The sequence below is a fragment of the Sarcophilus harrisii genome, chromosome 3, assembly GCF_902635505.1.
Source record: "Sarcophilus harrisii chromosome 3, mSarHar1.11, whole genome shotgun sequence".
NCBI lineage: Eukaryota > Metazoa > Chordata > Mammalia > Dasyuromorphia > Dasyuridae > Sarcophilus > Sarcophilus harrisii.
This window is the reverse complement of record NC_045428.1, coordinates 209,911,859-209,932,715: the sequence shown is the minus strand read 5'-3', so window position 1 is coordinate 209,932,715 and position 20,857 is coordinate 209,911,859. Positions and strand designations below refer to the sequence as shown.

The 20,857-nt window shown below is 31.9% G+C and overlaps 1 protein-coding gene across 3 annotated transcripts in view; it reads right to left on the bottom strand.

Annotated features, from left to right (window-relative positions):
• NLGN4X (neuroligin 4 X-linked) overlaps nt 1-20,857 on the bottom strand; it is a 444,496-nt gene that overhangs the window by 352,182 nt on the left and 71,457 nt on the right. The gene's annotated exons all lie outside the window — the stretch shown is intronic.

Here is a 20,857-nt window from a genome sequence, read left to right as displayed (position 1 = left end):
AGTCTATTATATGGATATTTTCCTTTTACCACTTTCACTGATAGCATAGATGCTAATATATTCTATTCATGAAAAAGCTAATGACTAGCAATAAGCAAATGTGAAGATTTCACATCTTTTAACATTTTTGTGCCTGATATAAAGGTTGATTTAATTAATAATATCCATTTAGCTTTTTATTGGAGAAATTTTATCTGTTGGGTCTATCAAATTGGCCAATAATAAGTATCTGTTTTTCTTTTTAATTTTACTTCTGTATTTAATAATATTTTGTTAAAAGTATCTTTCAGTGCATAGTAATCATTGATCTAAAGAATAATATAACATTTAAGATATTAATGACTTAAGTAATGTGAAATATACAATATCTTCAAAATATACACAGAAATAGCTGAGATTTATGAATAAACTCAAGATAAATAATCCTCATCTTGAGCTTCTGGTTTCATCACCTTACTTTGTTCTTATATTAATCACTCACCAAATTCAAGGAACTTTTCTGTCATCTCCCAGTTCTAATTCTTCTTAACCTCTGTAGCATGGTAATAGAAACTATTCCTTTTTTTCTTGAAATTTCTTTCCTTAGTCTCAAAAATAGTTTACTTGTCTAGGTTCTTTTCTACCACAGCCATTACATTTTTGTCTTTTCTTTTTCTAAATCTCATTTCACAAAGGTAAACACTAAGTCAATAGACTTAGCAGACATATAACAGATAGATAAATACCATTATAGCAGTAGTATTTGCTATGAACAATATTCATAAATTTTTTCATATTGTTCATAGCAGAATCCAACTTTTAAAAAATCATTCTTATATAGAACAACTTATCCATTAGTTAAATTTGTATGACCAAGCTCAAAAACAAAAGATTTTCACAATTCCATTCTAAGTTTGGCCATCTCCTTTTCAAAATCATTTAAAACACTGGCATTATTTTTGCCATTTATTTCATTATTCAGTAGTACTCTAAAAATGTTAAAACAATAGAAAAATATGAATTATCATTTTCCACACTAATTTCTTCAAATAGTACTCACTCTTTTTCATTATCATCATTTGTGATGCTTCAAGACTTTATGTATATGTGTGTGTATGTATATAGTATTATGCCTGATTTTCCATTCTTCATCTATTTCTAATTCCAAAATCATAGGGATTTGCTCACAAATTTTCTTTTACTTCAGTAACTTCTTCCTCTTTATTCATCAGAATCATGATCAAAATTAATAGCAGTTTTTCTTATTCGTTTCTTCATTTTTTTTTAGAAAAAATATCATTCTTCTTATTATTTATTACTATTATTTGGGCAAGTCAGAATATTTCACAAAGATCAAACAAATAGTCAATAATATGTCAATAAATATTTATTAACTATTATGTGCTTAATTGCTACTTTTCCTCACTACCATATAGTTAAACTATCTCCATTTTATGCATATGATATTTCCCATATATCTCCACCACAATTCAAACATTTATCACTAAACTAACCAAGAGTGTCCTAACCAGTTTCCCTGTCTTGGGTCTCTACAAACATCCTTTCATTAAGACTCAATACAACTTAAAATGGCACTTTTACTGGTCTTCCTACTTCAAATGTCTTTTTTCTCAAATACATTCATCACATCATTTCCTAAGTAATACTCTAGAGTTACTACTATGATTAGTTCTTTCCATATTTGGAAATAACATGGCATAATAAATATAGTGATAGACCAGAGATCAGAAAAATCTAGCTTTAAGTTTCTCCTTAAGAATCCAGTTTTGCTCTGTCATAGGGAATTGTCAGTGAGAATAAAACTAGTGGCATACAAAATGAGGGCTCAAGTCAAGAGTATCTTATTCAAGTGGTTTTTGCATTTTAAACATTTTGAACTTTTCTAATACTTGCTGTCTGTTATTGCTACTAAATAAATAATTATAATCTGCCTTGTATCATATAACACATCTCTTGGGTCAGAGTAAATGCAATAAAAAAATTGAGTGAAGTGGTCTCTGAAATTGTATCTCATTGCTTTTCATTTCAATATGAAAAAAAATAGTATCTTGTATTTTTTCAAAGAACATTTAGCAGTACTCAAAAGAAGTGATAAAAGAACTCCCATAAGTATTCATTCCTGCCTTTTCTTACTAAACTAATTGCTACCCATTCTTAAGAGTGTTTAAGCCAAGTGATTGGGCATATCTAAATTTCCAGGCATCCTTTTAATGATTGACATTATCAATTTTTAGCATAAGGCAGATCATCTCCAGTTCAAAGGCATAAAAATGGTTACACATGGAAAAGTAACCAGGAATTACTGATTATACTTGGACTCAATTCAGCTGAAGGAGAATGGAGAGGTAGAAGGCAATGGTTGACAGTGTAGTAATGGTGGAGAGACAGTCTGTTGATGTTGCTAACATTAAAAATTGATTCTTTTCCAATGCAATAAAAATGAAAATTTATTATGATATTTTACCCATTATATTTGATTTAAATGAAAAAAGGTACTAAACAATTTTGGTTTTTTGCATATATGGTCAATATTGTTTTAAAATAATGATGTATTTAAAAAATTAAAATGTTTTCCAAGAACCTGACTTTTTAAATTGATGTACTTTCCTACACATATGCATTAAGATTTCTTTACAAAATAGGTTTATTTGGGTAACTAATAGATTTGGTCCTACATAAATTCAGTTATTATATTTGTAAAAATCACTTTTTCAGGTCTGGATATAAATCAAAGTCTGTTTCACATTATCAACTGCATTATCAATCACCTTATCAATATTTCTAACTGGTTGTCCTATATGCATCTTAAACACCATATTCAAAACAAAACTTTTTTTCTTTCTCCCAAAACTGAGGCCTATTTAGAACTTCAGATTTTTGTTAACATCATCACTATCCTTCTAGTCATTGAGGCTCATAAATTTAATATAATCATAAAGTCCTCATTCTCACTCACCCCTCAAATTCAATTGGTTGACAAATGTTGTCATTTCTATAACCACAACATCACTCACATATATCATAGTTATTCATACAGCCATGAGTCTAATTAAGGATCCTATCACCTCTTTATTAAATCATTAGAATAGTCACTTATTCGTTTTTTATGCCTCAAATCCCTTCATGCTTTGAATCCATCCTCCACACAATCACCAAATTAATTTTCCTAATGTATAGCTCTAAAGTACCACAACTCAACTAATCAAGCTTCAGTGGTTTTGTCATCTCTAATATTACATAAAATTGCTTGGCTTTGAGATTAGCATTAAAAGCTCCTTAAAACTTGGTGCCATCGAACTTTTATAGCCCTATTATACATTATGTCCTTCTGCACTCTACAGTTGAAACAATCCTTTTTGATGCTCACATCTAATACTCTGTGTCCTGTGCCCTGTGCAAAGCCTTTCCAAAGATTTTCTATGTACCTGTAATGCTCTTCTTTACACTATCATTGTTTCCCTTACGATTTTGCTCAAATGCTATTTTTATGAGGCCTCTGCTAGTTGCCTAATTATTAGTGTAACCTTCTCTTCTTCCTCCTTCACTTAATTTTTATCTTCTTTTTAACTAAATTGTTGATTCTTTTGTATGTATTTTGTATCTACTTATATATGTACTTGTATATTCTGTTAAAATGAAAGCTCCATTAGGACATGAGATAATTTCTCTTTTGTCTTCATAGCACAAGAACTTTGCATAGTTCTTGCCATATAGTAAGAATCTAATAAATGTTTGTTCATTGATTAATTCCTATGAAAAAAATATAGTTGCAGAAAATGAAAAATGTAGATAATTTGTAGATAAAAATTTAGAAGCAGTTTTTGCTACTGCAAGGAAGTTCTTCCTTATTATTTAAGACAAGTAGAGAATAATATCAGATTTTAACAGAGAAGAAAAAGAAAGTGACTCTAAGCTAAAGTATCTTACATACAGTGGTAATCTGGCACTTTGAGCTAGTTGAACTAGTTCACAAAAACATATTATTAAACTTTCAGTGTGAGCATTTCCATCTCAGAAATAAGCAAGAGATACAAATCAGGGTTTGACTTAATGTTTTATTGATTTCTACACTTTAAAAGGTGATAGGGACAACATAAGTAATTCAGATTAACCTTTAAAAGGCACCATGTGCTCATTTTTTGGGAGAAAACCAGGTTGTTAAATATTCATGGATAGACCTATGTTTACAAATAGTTTTTTTTTAAAGCTTTTCACCCATGATCATATTTATACCATCTGTAAGATTTTCCACAAGATTTATCCAAATTTATGTGAAATATAGGCTTTTCTAGAGAAAATGTAGATAATCACAAGACAAGTGGCTTGCTTCTTTCTAAATATGTCTAAATTTGAATAAGTTCTTCCTTCTCTCAGAACTTCAGCTTTTTCATCTATAAAATGGATATTTTTAACAATACTTTCTAATAGTCCTTCCATCTCTTAATCTTATGACTATCTTTATTCTTATGTTTTCATTTTTTTAATGTTTGTGTATTTATGTCTTTGCTACTCCAAATCCTTACAAACAGGTCAAGTAAAATCACAAATAAATGAAAATGTCTACATTTGTTTACATTATTTATGTTCATAAAGCACATGTCTCTGAACTATGAGAAATCCCTTAACCTTTAATTTCCCTGCCTTCAGGTTTTTCAACTATAAAATGAAAGCTTTGAACTAGATGGTCTTTGAGGTTCCCATAACCTAAAAAATTGATAATCACATAATAAATTTGGTCAGTGTGAACAAACTTATCTTTTGAAATGCTAATCTCTACCTGAAGAAAAAAAATCAATATCTGTTGTAGATGGTGCTTATTAAGATTTATATTCATTTGGTCATAACAAGCATGACAGTCTGAAAGACAAAACCAGTGTTATGTTCATATATTATTTTTTTTAACTTTACCAAATGAAGACTGATATTTAGAGTATATCTCTTCATTCAGGAAAATGCATAAATAGGCTAATATGGGTAAAGCATTATGAGGTAAACAAAGATAGACATTCTTACTAAGACCACATTTGCTGGTTTGAATTTGTATATACAAATGTGCTAGTCTAGCTAAATGTAGAAAAGTTATTCACAAAAACAAAAAAGAAAACAAAAAAAAGATTTGGCATTCATTAAGTGATGAATTTTTTTGTTAATGGAAATGCATGAAAAATAAAAATTACAAAATGGCTGTCCTTCCTGAGAAGCTCCCTTCTTCCTTCTACAATGAGGGTAACATAAAAGGGAGAAAGATTACTAAAAGTAACATCAATATTATACCAATTCATTTACAGATGCTACTTATAGAATGATTTGATACATTTGATACACTGATATAGATTTTCTTCTTATAAATGAAGCAAAACATACACCTATAAAGTTGACAAATTCAAAGGTAATCTTTGAAAAGGCAAAAAATGAGACTAGGTGAGGTATTTTCATCATGTACCCAATAGTAACAAATAATATCATTTCATAGGAAATTCAGTCATTTTTTCTCAGCAAAGTTCATTATATGTATAAATAAAAGGCTACATTAAATATAATGACAATTTATTAATGAACATGTTATAAATGATTAAAGAGATAAATTCAGTTAAACATTTGAAAAGAACATTCAAAACAAATCAATATGAACCTGAAATAGGTTGACAGTCTCCTAACTCTAGCTCCGGGAAAAAATAATTGAATCAATACTTGGTGACTTTATTTGAAAGTGATCAAAGAGAAAGACAATACAAAACATGTTGGAAAACATGATTCTGTATTTAGAAATGAAAAAGGTAAACGTAACATATGGTATGATTTATTTTCCTCAAGGGAGAAGTGGTAGATACAGTAAACATTGAAAAATATTGCCAAAAAAAGAAAAAAGGAAAAAGGAAACTAATATATTTTTAAAAGCAACAGGTTATTGATGTGGAAGACAATTGCAAATCATCTGCTATGCGGTTAGATCATCAACTAGTTAGATTGTTAGTCTTGTTCTTTTGTACTCTTATCTAATCACACCTAAATAAAGTCCAACTTTGAATTACTCCCACCATTTGTCTCATTTGATCCTACTTAACTGATGCCAAATGGAGCTGAAAAATGCATTAAACAAGCTAATTGATTACATTATAAATTTATGTTCTCTAATCTCAACTGGGTCCTCACTACAGCAAGAAAATCTCTCCTTTATTGAATGATATCCCATTTTTCATAATTTTCATATTTCTCCTTAAGTCTCCCATGGCATTCTCCTGTTCCACTCCCACAAGCTAAAGGAACTTACCTAGTAAATTACCGGAAAAAAAAAAAAACTAAAGCCATTGGATGAAAATTTTTCTCCTCCTCATCTTATATCCTTCAGACATTTTCCCCTCTACTCCTCCATCACTGAGTAGCTCTTCCTTCATTTTAATTTGGGATAAATAACTATCCTTTCTTCTGTTCATAACCAACTTTTTTGTTACTCCTATTCCTTCCCAATTTCTCCAAAAAATTCCCCCCACTATCATACCCCCTCTCTCAACTTCAGTCTCTTCTTAATTCAAGGTTCCCTTCTTGCTACCTATAACCAGAATACTATCTACTTTAAGATACCATATTTATGGCTAAGATGACAGGAAATGATGCTGATCAATGTTGGAAGGGATATAGGGAAACTAGGACACTGATACATTGCTGGTGGAACTGTGAATGGAGCCAACCATTCTGGAGAGCAGTTTGGAACAAGGCTCAAAAAGTTATCAAACTGTCCATACCCTTTGATCTAGCAATGTTTCTACTGGGATTATATTCTAAAAAGATCCTAAAGGAGGGAAAGGGACACATATGTGCAAAAATGTTTGTGGCACACCTTTTTGTAGTAGCAAGAAACTGCAAACTGAATAGATGTCCATCAATTGGAGAATGGCTGAATAAGTTATGGTATATGAATGCTATGGAATACTATTTTTCTGTGAGAAATGACCAGCAGGATGATTTCAGAGAGGCTTGGAGGGGCCTACATGAATCAATACTAAGTGAAATGAGCAGAACCAGGAAATCATTATATACAACAACAACAAGACTATAAGATGATCAATTCTGATAGATGTGGCTCTCTTCAACATTGAGATGATTTAAACCAATTCCACTTGTTCAGTGATGAAGAGAGCCATCTACACCCATAAAGAAAACCATGAGATCAGAGTGTGGACCACAACATGGTATTCTCATTCTCTCTGTTGTTATTTACTTGCATTTTGTTTTCTTTATCAGTTTTTCTTTTTCTTCCTTCTTGATCTGATTTTTCTTATGCAATAACTGTATAAATACATATACATATATTGGATCTCACATGTATTTCAACATACTTAACATGTATTAACTATGTGCCAGCTAGGGGAGGAGGTGGGGATAAGGAGGGGAAAATTTGGAACAAAAGGTTATGTAAGGGTCAATGTTGGAAAAATTACCCATGCATATACTTTGTAAATAAAAGAAGTTTTAATTAATAAAAAAAGATACCATATCTAGTATCACCTTCATGGCTAATCTTCTTATGACAATTGTCCATATTTGGCATTTCTTCTGCTTTTCTCTTTTTACTCTTTTCTAACCTTTCGGCAAACTGGTTTTGGTATCATCATTCAACTGAAACATCCTTTTCCAAAGTTATCAATATTTTCTTAATTGCCAAATCTGGTGGGTATATTTCAATCTTCATCCTTCTTGAACACTCTGCACTATGACAAAGTTGATCACCTTCTCCTTCTACAAGCTTCTTATTTTTTTCCTCTCTAGGTTTTTGGAATACCGATAACTAAATGTGTTATGCTCCTATCTGATTGTTCCTCATTCTTTGTATTAGATTTTCATTTCACACTCAGCAATAGTTGAGTGTCCCATAGAACCCAATCCTATGTTCTCTTGTCTTTTTGCTCTATAATGATTCATCAACATCAATCAATTCAATTATGATCTCTATTTAGTTGATTCCCAGCCTTGAAAACAACATATCACTTTGAAAGAGAGCTGGGAGACAATAAGAAGCAGGCAAGTTACAATTACAACCACTTTGATCCTGAGAGAGAGTCCAGGACATTGTATCTTAAAATAGCACTCTCCTCTCAATGACTATATATGCTTCTACTCTACCCCGCTGAAATCCCACTGTGGGGAGACATCATTGCAGAAAAGGGGTTCACCACAAACTGTTGACCAAGTGCCACTACCAGGCAGATAGGTATAAGAATTCTAGGAATGATTGCACCTCCTAGATCTCTGGTCCTGCTTCTATCTAGTTCAGCCTGCACAGTCATAGTAAGAAGGAGATAAAAAAAAGCTATCCATTCCCACCAATTCCCAGCTAATTTTCAATCCCACCCCCTTACCACCCCAGACCAGAAAACCTAAGAAATCATCCTAGGGAATAGACAGGAGGCAGCATATTCACAGTAAATTAAACCACCACTACCACACCATCTTAACTCTTAACTCTTATACAGACACTGAAGGAGATAACCTAGAATTTCACATTTAATATCTTTGGGAATAGCATTGCTTCCAGATCAATACATTGAGACATTATCCTAGGAAGCAATCCCTGTAGAGATATAGTACATCTACAGGTGCTGTAGCCATAGCTATTAAGGATCCACAAAAGAGAATTTTTATCACCAAAATCCTTGGCACTGTCACACAGTCAACATCAGAAACTGATGTTATTTTACCAATGGAAACATTAAAGAAGAATCTTAACATTTTCTTTGCCACTATACCCTAAAGATTGTAGGACTTTTCCATTTGAATTTCAGCTGAAGCCTTCCATATGCTACCTCCCCATTTAGAATATGAGCTCCTCGAAAACAGAAACTCATATTTTTCTAGCTGCATTATCAAAACTAGCATAGTGCTTTATACATAGTAAGAAATTGAAAATGTTTGTTTCATTCATTTAGTCTTTCATAAACCCAGTGTTAGCCTCTCTCCTAAGCTAGCTTTACTCATCTCAAAAATGGGGATATTATTATTGTACCTTAAGCATTATACTATGTCCCAAACAGAATTAATTATCTTTCTACAAAAATCATTCCCTCCCTCCAAGTTTCTATGTTACTGCTGAGGGTAGCACTATCTTCCCAATCACCTAGCTTCACAACCTCAGTGTCTTCACCTTCATTCACCACACATTCCAATCTGTTGCTAAATGCTGTCAATTCTACCTTTACAACATCTTTCATATATGTCCCTTCCTCTCCACTCACACAATCCCAACTAATTCAGGAGCTCATCTTCTCTCACCTGGATTATTTCAATAACCATCCAATTGTTCTCCCTACTATGTCTCTCCATCATTACAATCCAATTGAAAGCTTTATTACACTGATGATTTTCCCTAAAGTAAAAATCTGAACACCACTTACTGATAAGCTTCTAAGGGTCCTTCCTTATCTCTAGGATTGACATTCAGAACTCTTCATGAACTAACCCCTTCCTTTATTATATTTTTATACTGTACTTCACTGCATTTATTCCAGAATCAAGCAATGCTAACTTCCATGCTGTTCTTGAATACTATACCTATATTCCATCTCCATTTTTCTGCACAAGCCATTTCCCAATCCCAGAATATGCTGCCACCCAATCTCTTATTCTCTCTAGCTTCTTTGAACACACTCCCCTCAAATACCACCTTCTGCCAAAGTACTTTTCTGGTGCTACATCCCACCCTGAACTATTAATGCTATCTAAATACCTTGTAGATATGAAATTAATTGCATTTTTCCTCTCCCTTTGAGACCAGGGCTGTCTGTCATTGTCTTTCTTTCTATCGAATGTGAGTTAACAAATGCTTGTGGACTGATTGCATAACAAAGTCAAAATCAACAACTTAGATAAAATAAAAACTGAGAAGGCATTACATGACATTCAATTAATATTTTCTGTCTAACTTAGTTAAATAAATGATTGATACTGAAAAATGGGAAATGGATTTTTATTACTTCTTAATGAATTTTAACTGGTATAAAATAGCTTTAACAATGAAGAGGCTCAAAGAGTCCTTAGAAACTGACTCAACTAGAAAACACTTGAATTGTTTGCCAAGAAGCTCTTACAATATTGATTTACAGCAAAAAGAAATTCCATCACAGAACATCTCAGAAAAGGATAATAAAAGATTATAAGTCAAATCCATATAAAATAGTAAAATGACACAAATAAAAAATGTCAAATGCAATATACTAGCCAGCATTTCTAGAATTAGCTTTTTGGTTGCTGTTTTATTACCAGTACAAAACCATATTCAGTAACTTTAATTTTTACTAAACACTAGTAGTTCTCCAGCCTAGAATTTGGAGGCATCATCACAATCTGTGACTGCAGAGTCAAGAGCAAAGGCTCTACAAAGGATATTGAATTAAGTTACATAAAAATGAAAGTGACAGTAAGGATCATGAAAGAAAACTGAGGGTCATACATTTACAAAAGAAGTGGGAGAAAATATATTTTTATATCCCTTCTTCTGGGTCAGACAGTTCATTCTAATTCCATAGTATTCCACATCTGAACACTACTTTTCTATTATAAAGATAGTCTTCAATAAAACTATCAAAATTAGCTAAGAGAAAAGGGAAATTTTCACTATCAACCCCACGCCAATTTTATCTCAAATCCAATTTTGAAGTGAAAATATTAAAGGAAAGAGAGGAAATGACACAAATAAATGTTAATGATTTATGAAATTTCAAAAATGTGTCCTATTTTTATTCTTAAAGTTAATAGTTTTTGATAGTTTGGCTGCTTCCTGACCCACATAAGTAACCATGTTCCTTTGCAAATCACATTCTGTTCTATACTTTTCCTGAGGAACTGTGTAGGAAGATGTGCTTGCCTCTTAACTGTTTCTCTCTCTCTAGGGAAGGGGAGATAAATAGAAGCTTTTCTCCCAATACTAATCAGCTAGAACACATTTACTCCAATTAATGGTCTTTTCAGGCTATTTTAAGATCTTATATTAAGAACCTTTTTTTTAGTCTAACCTATTACTCTTAACCCAATTAGAAACTATTATATACTACTCCTTGATTGTTCTATTTTCCTCATGTTTAATTATCCCTTTAAATACTCTGTCATTTTATGTTCTTTTCAATTCTCTCATGGCAGATAGCATAACCTAGAGAATCTGATACCAAATGCATCTAAATTTGGATAGAAAGCTATGATGTGGCAAATTTCAATAAATAGAAGATTACTATAAGAAAAAGGCAGGTCAATTTATTAAATTCATCAAATGATTCAGGATCACTAAATAAAAGAAGCTATATGTATCCCACAAAAAATGAAAATAATGAATCTAGATTAGTATATACCAATTTAAATAACTATTAGAAAAACTTCTAGTCAAATACTAATTTTAAACAATTAGCTGCAATATGTATTAACATGTCTAGTTTAAAATTTGAATCTAGATACTAGACCAAATAAATGTTATTTGACAATTTTTCATGCCACTATAGAAAGGGAAAAATGGTAGTAACATAATAATCAGCAACTATTATTCATAAACTTGAAAGATCATAATTGAAATGTACAGTAGAAAATTGGGAGTAAGAAAGAAGCAGAAAAAAGGAGAATAATATTTCAGGTAAAAGCTTTTTCTATAAAACATGGAATTGAACCCCCCTAAGAATATAAGCCAATATTTTATATGTGTATGGGTAGGGATTGGGTCTATAATTTCATTATTATAAAGAACTTCAACATGAGAGATATCTTCTATCAATTCAAGTCAGCACTTTCTCTGGGACTTACAGTTTTGGAGAAATTCCTAGAATGCCCACAGTTACCCAGGGTCAAATAGTCAGCATGTTTCAGAGACAGACCTTGAAGTCCATCTCCATGGCATTAAAGCTAACTTTCTACCTACTATGCAATGTTGTTTCTTTGCAGTCGAACTAAGACATGATGGAAAGGAGCAGAGAGAAGATGTGAATTCATACCTCTCAGATTAGCTAAGATGACAGGAAAAGACAATGATAAATACTGAAGAGGATATGGAAAAATGGGGATATTAATACATTGTTGGTGAAATTGCAAACTGATACAACCATTCAGGAGAACAATTTGTAACTATGCCCAAACATACCTTTTGATACAGCAGTGTCTGCTGGTTCTGTATCCCAAAGAGATGATAAGAAAGGAAAAAAGACCCACATGGGGCTTGTAGCAGCTCTTTTTGTAGTGGCAAGGAAGTAGAAACTGAGTGGATGCCCCTCAGTTGGGGAAAGGCTGAATATGTTATGATATATGAATGTTTTGGAATATTATTGTTCTATAAAAAACAATCAGCTGGATGATTTTAGAAAAGCCAGGAGACACACTAATTGATGCTAAGTGAAGTTAGCAGAACCAAGAGAACATTGTACATAAGCCACAAGAAGATTATATGATGATCAATTATAATGGACTTGGATCTTTTTCAACAATGTGGTGATTCAGTCCAAGTCCAAGAGACTCCAAAAGATGTAGAAAGTCATCTATAACCAGAAAAAAAAAAACTATGGGTACTGAATGTGAATAACAATATAATATTTTTACGTTTTTGTTGCTGTTTGCTTTTTTGTCTCATTTTTTCCCTTTTTAATCTGCTTTTTCTTGTATAGCAGGTTAAATGTGCAAAAATACTTAGAAGAATTGCACATGTTTAATCTACATTGGGTTGCTTGGGAAGAGGGATATAGAGGAAGGAGGAGATAGAGAGGGAGGAAAAAATTTTGGAACACAAAGTTTTACATGGGTAAATGTTGAAAATTATCTTTGCATACATTTTGAAAAATAAAAGCTATTATTATTTTTAAAAATAACAGAGAAATCCCTCCAAAAGGTGTGAATTCAGTCAAATACCTTTAAAAATGTTCGCAAAAGGAAGAATGAGTTATATAACTTCCTGAACATTTTCACATTGAATGCAATTTAATAGGTTTTTATTCTCATTACATAAATATTTCCCTAGGGGTTAATTCTATTTTTTGAGAAAATATATGAAACCTTTAGGGCACTATGATGTCATTTAAACTTACAATAGTTGTCTTTGCCCTGGGAGAATCTAGCTTTTATCCTTATGTAGAGTGCATTAGGTTAATTTTGAAGATTAAAACATCAAAAATTTCAAGCTGTAAGAAACTTCAGAGTTCAGCATGTCTAGTTTTCGCTTTTTACAATAATAGTACTAAAGCCTAGGGGAAATGTGACTTGCCAACAGTCATGCAGCCAGAGTGTGGCATCTGACTCCATATTTTCCTGACTCCAAATTTAGTACTCTATTCACTATTTGGAATCAGTTAGAGAAAAAATAAATAGAAGAAATTACCTGTATAAGATGAAAAGGCAAAATATTATTATGATATTCAAAAATAATTAATGATGAAATAAGTTTGATATACATTCACTTTATTGTCAGAGGAAAAGTTAGTTTGGATGAAATACTATTTGGCACAGGCATTTCTGACTCATGAAAAACCTTTAAGACAGGTAAATCACTTTCTAGGACTGGCCAAAATAGGGAACTGCCACGGATGAATCCAAGGAGCCACTTAGTGTGATTACTTTGTAGTCAAAAACTAAGAAAATGATATTTCATTCAACCATGTAAGCCATTATAGCAGGAGGTGAGTGAAGGGAAGGAATAAAGAGAAAAAGAGGAAGAGCAGATGGCGAGAGAGAGGGAGAAAGGAGAAAAAGAAAGGATAAAATAAAATTCTAATGGATTAATTTCCTAAATACTATGGATTTCAATTAGTATCAATTACAAAAGGATAAAAACAATGGAACTAAATTATATTGTTATGTTTTAGTGTATTTTGAAATCATTTTGATATTCTATAATTAAAATGACCAAATATGGGTCAGAGAATAGTTGAAAAGATGATATGCCTTTGGTCATAGCAGAGGCAGAGAGCTATGGATTTAGAATAGTGTATATGCTGATATAGTCAATCATGGCTTTCTTCATTTTTTCTTTTCTTTTTTTTTTCATTTTATTAAAAGGAAAACTCATTGGGATGGGCTCATAATGAGAAATGAATATGATATGAAAACATTAAGAACTATTTTTAAAAAAGGAAACAAACCATTTAAAGACATTATGGCCAAACCAGAAAAAAAAAAAAAAAGCATCAGATATAAATAACAACAAAGAAACTACTAATGAATTCAAGCATCTTATTGTTTTTTCCTTTTAAAAAATAAGAAATACTTCCTCTTATTTATACATATATGTGGGTAGAATATTTGGATTTTATAAGATTAATAAAAGAAAGCACAAATCCACACACTACTATATTTACATGTACCACACTATATAAATCTCAACCACATTTTCAAAAAATTCTCTCTCTACTTTTCCCAGAAAAAGGCAACATTATTTTTTTAAGGCAAGATCCTATATTAGGAAGGGAAAAAAAAAAGATAAATCTACAAAAAGAAAAAAAGTACTTTTCATAGGACTATCTAGCTATCATATATGGAAAGCAGAGAAATATACTACAGGGCATTTAGATCTTAATGATTGGAGCTGCTTATTATCCGATGAAATTAGGTGACTCAACATGGCCATTTAACTAGTAATGTCAGCCACCACTCCGTTGCCCTCAAGTTTTCCTCCCCACTGCTTACCTATACCTAGAAGCTGGACTAGATTCACAGCTCTCCCTTGAAAAAGTAAAATTTTTTATAAGTCACTTCTCTACTGTCCACAAATCCCCTAAGACCTTCCATTATTCATGAGGATCCTGTGGCTTCTTATTTTGTTAATCATTTTTTCCAATCTCCCCAACTTAAATTAATTGCAAAAATGTATTATCCAGCCATCCTCATTTTTATCAGGTGTCAATGATAACTACATTATATCTATCTATCCATATTTACATATCTATATAGAGAGAGATTATATATGTATGTGTGTATGTGTGTGTATATATATATATATATATATATATGTATGTATATATACACCATAAAGAAAAACAAAAGAAAAAGCATCCTACAAAGTCTACTTTATCTCAAAGTGAATTCTTCCCCAACTCCCAACTGTGATTTCACTGGTATAGAGCATTTAAAATGAGGAAACTCCCTCTAGCTTTGGAGATAGGCACTTGATCTTCAACTTGAAGTAATAAAAGGGGACTTAAGGCCTCTGAGATCACTAGGTGTCATAGGTAAGACTTAAAGCCTAGTCTTCCTCACTCTGAGGTTGGATCTCTATTCAGTATGCTTGCTTTTTCTTTAGTGAGCTCATTAACCATTTAAAAAAAAGAAAAAAGAAACGAACTCTTTAAGTCAGTATAACTCTGTAAGCAAACACATATATCCACAGCTTATCAAAAAAACATGAAGAATAAGTGAAGTTAAAATCTGCCTTGAGAGGCAAGGGGCATGCAGTGCACTTACCCATTTTCCCTGATAGAAAATTAGTCATCTGAAAATGATTTTAGAAACTGTCCAGAGCAGAAAATTAAATTTTGATTATCTATGGTTGTAAAGATTTGAATTAATAGCTAACATTTTTAAGAATGCAATTACCAATGAATATGCAAAGGATCTTTGAATTTCATCTAAGTGAGGAAATCATGGTATGGGAATTCCTTCTATCTACATATCACAATCCTTTATGATTTATTACCTAAACCCCAGTGAGTTGCCTTGGGACACATTAGAGGCTGAGAGAGAATCCAAAACCAGATTTTCATGACTTAAAGAATGGAATTCAATTGATTGTGACCTATTACCTCTCTGTCATCACTAACACCTGTTAAAAATTACAAGTGTTTTCCATGTAATTCCATGTAATTTCCATGTAATTCCATGTAATATAAAATACAGTTGGACTATATCAACTTCCACATCCAAAGGTTTTTTAAACAAAAACTCAAAAGTTGGCAAGAATGGTTTCTATTTTAAAATTAAAGATATACTAAAGGAAATATCCTAATGGAGGGAAGTTTGAACAAGGTATTATTAAAATATTGGTAGCATTTAGATTTCAAAAGTGAGTGAATTTGTAAAAGGGGGAGAGGGGGTAAGAGTAGGAAACAAGAAATGAGAAAAAATACTAGACAGTGAGCCAGAGGATTTTGGTTCAAGTTTTAGTGTCTCCAATCACTAGATATGAGACAATGAAAAAATAGCTTTTTTTTTTAAATTTTATTTCCTTATAAGGAAATTTGCTAATAAAGCTATGAAATATCAGAGAAAAAAATGGAAACCTCTTCCCTTCCCAGTTATAATGCTTATTTACCTGATAAGCATTCTTCTGGAGTATACTTTTAACCAGGATTATTGCCAGCTGGCTGCTGAACACAGGAGTGAGTACTTCAAACTACCATATCCCCAGTTTTTATTTCCTGTGGTAATATATCTTGCTCAAAAATAAGTCTCAAAAAGAATTTTCATAAAAACTTCTCTACAATTTTCACAATAATAATTTTGTTAAGTGCAGTCTAATTCTCTTTCCTGATGACAGCCCATTCACATCTCATTTTTGCTTTCAAGAAGAGAATCAGGATCTTGATTTTTGTAGAATGTACTAACTAGTTATAGACTGAAAACAGTCCATGAGAGCTTAATAACAGAGGAAGGTAATAAAAGATTAGCTAATGCATTTTTGTTGTCTCTTAATTGGATAAATTCTTATCTCCTTTTTTTTTTTAATTTGGGAGGCAGAAGTTGCCGTTCCACTCCACAAGTTATCAATCTACCACTTTCAATTATGGAAAGAAATGGAAGAAAACAATGCCCAGGGAGACTCTATACACATGTTTTATTTAATCCACTGCCTAACAAGGAAGCTAGTCACCTACTTTGGGGTGTGTTATTTAACTATCAAACTTCTCTACACCCTTACATTCCTTTATGTCCATGCCCACCATAAGCTCTATCCAACTTGTACCATGATAAAAACTGTACATATGTATGTGGTTATGTCTATAAACACATATATTTGAACAATTAAAGGAAAATTTCACTTCATTACATTTTTTTGATGAAGAAGCTCATCAGTAAAATGTTATAGAATTACAGAGAACTAGCTTTTGGTTACCAGAAGGTTCAGTCCCATTTCAGAGACTTTTATAAAGCAAGATCCTATCTGTGGAATCTGTAAAGAATTCAACTCTTAATAGTACTTAAATAATACGCCTCAGATTGGCGAGGTAAGAGGGACTTTTTTTCTCTTCCCCATCCTTCATGGCAGTCAGTATCCAATGTAATGAAATACAGTGAAAGTCCAGCAAAATGAAGAGCTGAATCAAGAGGAAAATAGTCCTGAGAGTCAGGGAATTAGGGATCTCATTGAGTGACCAGTCCACCAGAGATGTCTCATCTGGGTGAATATTCAGGACACAATGGGAAAAGAAATGACATCAGTGCCCTCTAGTCCCGGAGATGTTTCACATCTGCCTCAAGTATTCTCTTCTGTTTGTTCTGTCCACTGACACCATGCATTTGTGGGAGAGTATACCCCAGGTTCACTGGGCAAATGTTTTGTTATTATTTATTCTATGGCAGTTTGAAACTGCTTTGGGCTATCACCTGGCTAAATACCAATACAAAATTAGCATTCATTTCATTTCAAAAATGAAAACAAAACAAAACAGAAATCAACATAATGGCAGAGGATGACATCACCCTTCTTTAGATAGAGAGCAAAGGGAATAAAGATGCTGAATGTTGAATATGCTGAAGACAGGATTAGTATTGTTCCCTTTTAATATTTGAGATTCAGGGCCACTCTTCTCACATTTTTTGATTAATTAAAAGTCTTTTAAAATATTAACTTCATCAGAACTAAGTAGTCCTTTGGGATACAAAAATTTACTTAAGAACCTTAAGCATTCCTTAGATAAGAAGACAGAGAAAGAATTTAACGGTCCCTAACTCCTTGGTGACATATAAATCCTCCTCCTCAATCTGTCTATGAATCTTCTAAATGTATTTTAATCAGTAATCTAACTTAATTTACCAATAGAATTTGTTTGACCAAATTTGTTTCCTTAAGGGATACATGAGACTATGACTCTGTTTAAATAAATTTGTTCAACTTTTATGACATTGAAGGAAGTAGGGAATTATAAATCTATTTTTTCGTCAACTTTTATTCCACAAGAGGAATGGACAAGATTGTAATACATAAAAGAATTATTTCACATGTCATATTAATGTTATTCTGCTTATGAGAAGTCTTTTCAGTATCATCATGGATTTCTCTGGAGACTGAATCTATGCTTCAGCATAATAATAAAACCTAGGTTCTTACCTCCATAATTTCTGTATTGTTGTTGAAATAAAATGTTATCATTTCATATCATTGTGTGTGTGAATGTATGTGTGTATAACTGCAACAGGAAGAGATTTTTTTGCCCATAATGCTATATAAGTTCCTTTAACTTAACCACCTTTCTTTATCATAAGGGTAAGATCTTTTATACATGGTCATTAAAGGAATATGTCTTGAGGGTTGGGGAAATACATCAGAAAAAATTAATATGATGATAAAACAAAAGCTATCAATGAATGAAGTTTTAAAAAGAAAAAATTGAATTGAACATATGGGGAGCATTTTGCTAGCTTATTTTTTTGGTAGGTACCAAAATAAATTAAGTAGCTTACTATAAAAGATAAAACTGATTATTAATAATAGAAATTTAAGTTTACAATCTCTACCACAATCTCCTGAGGGCAATACGAATCCTAGGGTGTCAAAGTAGTGTAAAATGAAAAATGAAAAAACATTAATATTGAAATAGAATGACAAGGGCAATAAGTTATTTTTCATTTTTCAACTGCCTAAAACAAACACAACCCAAGGCAAAAAATAAACATCAAGTTTGTGATATCTTTGTATCTAGATCATCCTAGGAATGATATTATAACTTAGAAAGATAGTGTTTTCAGATATAGAAGGCTGGAATTTCCCATTTTGAAAACTATCCACAGGTGGAAAAAAGATTCCAAGAAGCTGAATTGATTTAAGAAAGATTTTAGACTCATTCAGTAAACTATACTTCATCACTTGCTATAAAAATATAGACAAATTTTATGGAAATTTTGATAATTATGCATATTTGTATGAGTCCTAATTAGAACATCACTAAATGTATCCTTGTTTTTATTATGGTGTCAAATACTATCACATCTCCAGGGGTATTACCTTAAACTCATTGTTCAATGTTTCTGCATTCTAGAGGACACCTAATCCATACTAAACTGAGCAAGTCTCATTCACTAAGAAATTTAGATTTAGATAGCAAGGACTATAGTTAATTCTGGTCAATCCCTTCCTCATTTCAGGGTAGGTTTCAGGGCAGGTCAACAAAGATATATTCAAATGAACTAAACCAAGCTGGGATCATAAATTACAATGACCCGGCACTGCTATTGTAGTGTAGATTGGGATGATTTATACTTTCTATTGCTTTCTAAGGAAAGAGGTATCAAGGAGCAGCAATGGCTTATTACCCAAAGAAATTATACTTAGTTTAACATCATTAGAATCTTCACTCTTAGCTTTATAGAGAAAATTAAACTAGATTTCAAGGACCTAGAGCCCAACAACTAAACTATTATTTCAAAGTTCAGAATACAGTGGGAAAGGGGAAATAATCATGGAAAATCCTAATTCTATCATACTTTCCAATATTCAATAATAAACATTTATTTAAAAAAACCACTTATTGAGTATCTAACAGGATATACCAAAAGGCCCTACAAACAACTAAACTAAAAATGTATACTTTTATGGAAATTTCCCAAACCATTTTGGATACAGAGATAAAGAACAGAGCTGCTCAGGGGTCTTAAATAGGAGAACTCAATATAGATCCAATTATCCATGATCTAATAGAATTCTCTAGCCCTGAGGGAAATAGTGCATTTTTCAGTATTCATGGTGTGTTGAATTTTTTTTTAATTATGCCATCTCAAAATTTGATGCTCTTAGGGGAAATAAATAAAAATATTCTGTATTTGAAAGTTAATATTTATCCAGATTATATGACTAATATTTTGTTAATAGAATGAATACATTTAAATGAACTCAAATAAAACTAACTAAGATACTTAGATAAGTGTTCTAAGACTATATCTTTTTTTGTTGTTAGAAAATAAATGTCAAAATAGATTTAAATAGAATGTACTTTGGACTTACATTGGTCTATGTATTTTTGTTTTAAAAAATGGGAACATGTTTTTCTTTTGGAATATCTATTTCATTCTAGGAAGGTTTATAATGGGAAATTTAATAGAGGAAAGTATGACAGTTTCTATGTTCTAAGTCAAGCTCCTTCAGTGTGTAGCAGTGCTTAAGTTGTGTGTCTGAAATACTATTCAACTAGTCCTATTTGCTGTTTCCACCACACTACTTTCTTATTGGTTAAATGGATTTTCCAGTAAAAATTTTCTTCTTCTGCTTTGAGAAACTGTGTCAAAGGACCTGAAGTTTACTGAGTTATTATTATTATTGTTGTCGTTGGTAAGCTCTGAATGCCTAGCTAGAAAAAGCACTCTGGCAAAACACCTCACTGTTAAAATTACAGTTCTTCATGTCCTTTGAGCAGCTTTTCCTTTTTAATTGACTTCTTCCCAGTAAGAACACTCAAATTAGCAAATATTTAAAATCAAAAGCCTTAAGGCTTCTATAAGAGAACTTTATAGGAAAAAGGAGATATAGGATTAATATGTTGGGAGTTTAGATTTAAGGCAATTTAGGCAACATGGCATTGATTTCAGTATTTTCAGGCCTTATGGGCCTATATATGCTTGATTCTGGAGTCCTAGAACCACTTTTTTATTTATTTGTTTTTAATACATATCACTTTATGAATCACGTTGGGAGAGA